Below are 6548 nucleotides of genomic sequence, written 5' to 3'. Positions count from 1 at the left end.
TGAAGCGTTTTCTTGGGATGTTTCTTTTCGGCTCGAGTTCAGAGATATAAGACTAAAATTGTCTTGTTTGTTTCGTGGGAGGAAGAATTCATTTAGGATAGGAAAATAGAGTTTAGAGACTTAATTTCTACCAATATTTTTCTATAGGCCATGGAAAGGGGTGATAATTGAGAGGAAATTCCGTTTTAAGATAAAAATAAATCATCTTAATCGTTCATCATGATTTATGATATGATTTTCCATATCAAAACCCATATATCAAACAGAGAATATGAATTCCCTCTCCAACTCGCTCCATGAACCAAACAAGGGATTTGGGACTAAAAATCAAACTCCTAAGTGAATTTACTCCACCAACTCCCACCACTAATTCTCATTGCCTCTTCCTATTCAGTTGCCAAACGCACCCTTTGCTTATTCGGCCCATCCTTCCTTCTTCTCCAACTCCGGCGAGATTAATGTTCCGGAATTGCTGGAGGATAGCCGCTTACCGCTGGCCATAGAGGGAGGGCCGCGGCAGCGGGCTGGCCCAGCGGAGGAGGCGGGAGTGGGGACGGCGGTTGGGCCGGCGTCAGGGTGGAGGAGTCCACGGTGACGACGGTGGTGGACGGAGGCGGCAGCCGACCGGCGCGGGCGGACGGTGAAGGTGGAGATCAGAGAAGACGACGCTCGTGGGTCACTCGTTGTTGGGCCGTGCGTGGCTTCAGGCGACACCCCGCGGTTCTGTCACTTCAAGTGACATATAACCTCGCCCATCACAGCACCGTGGGCCCCTGCGTGCGCGGCCTTTGGTGGGCCTGGCTCCTTGTTTTGGTTTCGGCTCATCTGGTCCACCGGGTCCAAAAACGGTCGGCATTCCTGGTCAACTTCTATACAACATACGCTCGTACTTTTTTCAATATGCTAATAATCCCGGGAGCTCCTCTTTCTTTCACCTCATGATTGTGAAAAATCGGTCAAAACTTCTAGAGAAAGTTATGTTATTGAATTTTTTTAGCATTTTCGAGTTGAAATGATGGATTTTCGAGGTTGCAATGGTGTTTTTACAGTGATGAGAGACATTTGTGCGTGTATCATAGCGAATTTCGACTTGGAGGAAGAAAATCATTGAGAGCCCTTGCTGCAGCAGCTATGGCTGCTCGGTCGCAGGTGCGACTGTGAGCAGCAGCATCGCAGAAGGCCCACCTGCACCCTGCCCCCGCCACCACCACCTCCTCCGTCTCCGGCGGCGGGCAGCCGCCGTATCCACCGCCGAGCAACCGCCCGATGCCTGGACCACCGGTTATCTTCCCTGCTGGCGGCGTTCCGCCGCCTCACCACACCGCCCATCTCAACCCGCTACCGCCGCTGGGCCTCCCTCCCGCCCCTACCTCCTCTTCTAATAATGCCGCCCATCAGAACCCTGGCACCCCTCTGCACCCCTCGTTGAAACTCCGGCCGCTGCTGCTTGAGGAGGAAGAAGAAATTATGAGCAAATTAGAACATGGACAGAAGCATTTTCAAAGACCAAAACGCAAAGGATTGGCTGCATCATTGGTTTGTATGAGCCTACTCTCTAAACCAAGCACCAAGCAGGAACTAAATCAGAAGAAGAAGATGGCAGATCATCAGAAAAAAATTGGTAACTCAAACCTAAATGCATAATTTCAGGAATGGAAATTTCATGTTACACACAAGAATGCTAAAAAATGTTTTGTTAAGGATATGATCTAATTAAAGCAAAAGGAACAGGAACTGCAAGGATGGATCCACTTACTAGTTTCCCTGTGCTATCAACTACAGGTAATCTCCCGTACTTGGTTTGAAGTAGCAACCTTGTGGCAGCATCAAGATTAGTATTTTCACGCACCAGAAGAGGCGAAGAAGTCATAACATCACCAATGACTTTGCCATTAGTTTTGCTTAGTAGTCTCTGTATCTCACGGAATGTCTATAGATCAGTGATTATGAGTTAAAAAAGTCTATGGCGAAGAGATGACCACAAATTCATTATGTCAGTTCCAGGAGAGGGAGTCCTAACAAATATCTCTAGTAATATTTTATCAGGTTCACCTCCATGGCTCAATTACAAAAAAGCTAAACCATGATATGTAAATTGCTTAACTGTTACCGGAGAAATGCTAAAGTCCCAAGCTATAATTGCAGAATACAATATATTGCTCAACTAAAAGTATTACTTTGCCTAACTAAAAGTATTACTTTGCCTACAGAAAATATTTAAATGCAAGTGAACTGATATAGAACTAGCAAAAAAAAAGCACTCAAACGAAAAATTCTAACAAATTTGAAGCAAATATTTAACTCAGTCCACAAAGGAATGGTTCATAAAAGCACCTTAGCTCCTGCGCTTTAATCTTCATTTCCTCAGGAGTCAGGCTGGGTTTGTTAGCCTCTGTTTTTGAATTAGCTGGTACCTACGAGATGAAAGAAGATAAGTAATATGTAGAAGTACGAGCTGGTAAAAAAGAAATTTTCCTGCTGAAGTGTTAGAGAAAAATCTGTTGGATAAACAAAGAAATCTGTTGATCTTCTGAACGGACATATTATATTTCAAAATGTATTGCTGGTGTGAGCAGAACCATATCCTCATTGTGATCGGAGGTAGATTGCCATGCCCATGTTCAAGTAGCCTAACCAGATTCATAGACAGTTGCTGTTTCATCCTGAATCTTCTCTAAAAGAGTACTATATTGGTTACATGGGAGTTCATTTGCTTGACAGCCTAAGTTTCTAAAGGAAAGTAAAGCCACTTGTTAACTTTACACAGATTGATTGGTTTGTACAAATGACGAAAAATCTAAGTAGTGCCACACAATCAAGTAAACACAACAGGTCATATTGGATGATTCTTCATAGAAAGTACTCCTATCTAAGCCTCTTAGATAGGATGAATTTTTTTCCTAGACAAATCCATGGATTTTAGTGCTAAGAAATTCTGATTCCAGCACAAGCAGTCAATAATTATAATAAGATCCCAACGAAAGTGGCCAACAATATCACTAAACATACCGGAGAAATGAAGTGCCCTAGTGGCACGCACAGTGGCAAACCCCATGCCCTCGAGGTCCGCGAGCATCTCCTTGTTCACCTCCGGCACCACCATCTCTGCCACAATCAAACACCACCGCAATCAACACTGGGAAGGTGAGGCCAAAATAGGCTAAACCCTTTTCGCTCATCTCACAAATAGTGGTACACTGTTAAACAACCCAACCTTGCGGCTCCTCACTTGCCGAGGCCGGGGCATCGACGTCCATATATAGCCTCCGAGGAGGAGGCCGACTTGGGCGGCGCCTCGAGATCGATGGGCTTGGCCGCCTCGACGGGCTTGTCCGCGAAATCCTTGTGGTCCGTGCACTTGGTGTGAAGGTCCACCTCCTGCGCACACACACACATTTGAACTTCCCTTTAGGGGCGACGACGAGCACCAGCCGACGACGAGGAAGCCCCCTAGGGCCGGGATGTGCAGATCCGCACCCAGGGGCGGCGGATCCGGTCCCCCACGACCGCGGCCGGTGGTGGGATGGCCGCTGCCCGGCAAGCCAACGCACCCCCTAACAGGAAGCACGCGCGGCCAGGGGGCTGTGGGGTGGGGGCGGGGAAGACGACCACGACTCGGGAGCGCGCAGATCCAGGCGGGGGAGGAGCATCCGGCGACCTGACGAAGACCGGCAGCACGACCGGCGACGAGCTAGCATTGGGGGGGGGGGGGGGGTGGTTAGTTGGGTCGTACTCAGAAGGAAAGATGGAAGCGGCCGTGCAACTGTACAAACGTAGGACTGGCTGTAGCAGAGTCTTTACCGCGAGATAAAGCTCAAAGCGTGTGTTAAAAGCCGTGAGCTGCGAAAAAAAAGCTGGTGTGGGACGGCAGCTGTGAAAAAACTGCTATGAAATAGCAGCTGTGAAAAAGCTGAACGCTATTTGGTTGAAACTGCTGTGAAAAAATTCTATTAATTCTCAAATATCAATTAGCCATTCCAGCTCTCAATTACATTAATTCTCAAATCTTAATTAGCCATTCCATCTCTCAATTATATTAATTCCCAAATCTCAATTAGCCATTCTCAAATACGTATCAAGGGGATGGGCGAGATCCGACGGCCTGCGAGTCAAGGAGCGAGCTCCGGCTGCTGCGGCGGTCCGTGCGTTCTGACGGGGAGAGTCGGGAGGGGTGGAGAAAAGAACATGAGCGAATCGGTATCACTTAACGGATGGCACTTGCGGGTAATTTCAGCGAATTTCCATCGCCTCCAACGTTGTAAAAGCAGATTCGACCTGCGGTGGAAATTGCATACGGAAACACAGCTGCTTTTGAAAAAGCAGGTGTCGGCTGGGCCTCCTTTAGTTCGGCTTCAGCGTTTTCAACGCAAACGCTGCCTGCCAACACTGAACCAAACGGAGCCTAAAGCGTACAGTCATCTCAAGCTATCTGATAGGATCTTAGCTATCTAATAGGATCTTTTATCTTGGGAGGTTAATTCACCTGCAAGGATGGTGTTTTCATGGATCCTCCTATCGAGGTGATCTATTAATTTCTGGAACAGATGAATTAGAGGTGGTAGTATTACCAGCAGAGCATGCGCTAGCTCGTGGTAGCCACTGCAAAAAGAAGAGAACACACTCAACTGAAGAACAGAGAGAAAAATAATAACAGCACAAGATAAAGTTCATCTAGAGTACTAGTAGAAGATTATCTTATCTCTGATGTAGCTGCTGATGCGGTGTGGATGGGGCATGCCAAAAAGAAAAAGAACAAGCTTGCATGTGTGATGAGGGGCAAAGACCATATAACACCAAATGATTCAAGACTAGACACACAATAGTACTTAATTGATACATACATCTTGAAGCTTTCATATTCAAAAGCACAGGGTGTTTGCACACACACAGACACACAGACACGCACGCGCTCTACGTGCATGATAAGAGGACAATAGGCCCAAGCAACTGCTTGGCTAAAAATAATACGACCAATTGATGCAAGGAGATTTCCTTCCAGGGCAAACCAAGAATGATATCTCACAAGAAAAGGGCCAGCTGGCCAACAAGAGGAATCAGAGTGGCCAACAGGATTTTTTTTTTTCTGACTTGCAAAAATCGTGAGCAGAGACTCACAAATGCAATGAAAATTTCTCAAAGGTCGGTCATTATATTTCTCCTGAGGATTGTGATTTTAATTACTTTTTACCATTTACAATTATGATTAGCAATCATGCCAATAACCAGTACGTTTGTACTGACTCCCAATAAATAGATCTGAATGCAAATGCAGCTGATTATATGGACCACATGCCCAACTAACAATACAATTGACGTCGCAACTAATTGCAGCAAGGTAGATGACTAGATGTACTTAATTACTATGACTGACCATACACATCAATTGACAGTTAAAGAGGTTGCTACTACAAATTGTAAAACTTCCAATAATTGTTCTTGAAATGGCTACTGAAGCAGGAAAACTAGCTTTAGCATGCGCACATAATCCAAGGTCCGTGTCAATTGTCATCTCAGATATGAGGACGCATGAACAAAAATATTTCCTTGTTTATTTACTGGTAGGTACGGATGCATGCATTTTACCCTTAGTTTCATTCACAATTGATATTATGCACTGCCCTCTGGCGCGGCGGTCAGGCCGCAGCGCTGCCGAGCAAGCGCGACAGGTGGAGGAGGCGAGGGGCCGGCCGGAGAGAGAGGTTGGGAGGGGAGGCTAGGGATGGAGAGAAGGAAGGCCGGAATGGGAGAAGAGAGGGTGGCCGGGGAGGATAAGAAGAGGATGACGCGTTGGGACCCATGCGTTAGTATGTGTGAAGGGGAGAGTTGAACAAGTGGGAAATTAAGAGTCTGTTGGAGTTAACAACTCAATATAGAGAGGAATCTTTTTATAGAGTCAAATAGAGAATAAAAATGGCTGCTCTGTTGGAGATACTCTAACCATGCAGGACTTAACCACTATCTTAAGCCAAACATGGACCAAAATGGAAAATAACAACCGGTAGCTATTAGTTGTGGAATGAAGCTTGATTTGATTGGTAATGATTAATAGGGGTTAAAGTATCTTACGAACCAGAAATGCAAATTTGCCATGGCAGCATCCCTTCACTTCCATGGTAGAAAGGTTTGCCTACCGCTAGATTAACCTAGAGTGATAAAGGATCAAAGGTCATTCATTATTCATAAACACTGTAATATGAATCTTGGAATTGAATGAGATGAGAAATATAGGACTTATAGCCTTTACCTTTTCATGTTTTAAGTCATTCATAGTTAGGGATGAGGCTTTTTTACCGATAATTTTAGTCCGGTCAATGGATAAATCACTACTAGAAATAGTACCATCCATGACATTTTTCCGCGTGATGTTTCAAACTTCATCATTGATGTGGACGAAAATCTCACTTTCGTCACAGTTCTTTGCCGGCAGCCTTCAGCCCCTACGAAGCTATGAGGAAAGTAAAATGTGCGTCATAGAATAACACTCGTATCATAAAAACGGTGTGCCATCAACTTCTTGTATCTGTGATGACCGCGAGGCGTCATAGAAC

At 45.5% G+C, this 6548-nt stretch overlaps 1 long non-coding RNA gene across 3 annotated transcripts; it reads right to left on the bottom strand.

Annotated features, from left to right (window-relative positions):
• Positions 1 to 942: 942 nt before the first annotated feature.
• Positions 943 to 3716, bottom strand: LOC112891571. Of its 3 annotated transcripts, XR_003228572.1 has the most exons (6): positions 3478 to 3716; positions 3215 to 3378; positions 3010 to 3105; positions 2335 to 2414; positions 1757 to 1912; positions 943 to 1443 (listed from the first exon to the last, which is right to left on the bottom strand). It is a non-coding gene; the product is annotated as an uncharacterized LOC112891571 (long non-coding RNA). The 3 variants fall into 3 exon arrangements; XR_003228573.1 differs by having other exon boundaries at positions 1757 to 1814; positions 3215 to 3716; XR_003228571.1 differs by having other exon boundaries at positions 3215 to 3715.
• Positions 3717 to 6548: the final 2832 nt, after the last annotated feature.

The sequence above is a fragment of the Panicum hallii genome, chromosome 5 (assembly GCF_002211085.1).
Source record: "Panicum hallii strain FIL2 chromosome 5, PHallii_v3.1, whole genome shotgun sequence".
Taxonomy (NCBI): Eukaryota; Viridiplantae; Streptophyta; class Magnoliopsida; order Poales; family Poaceae; genus Panicum; species Panicum hallii.
This window is presented reverse-complemented; position numbering and strand designations above follow the sequence as displayed.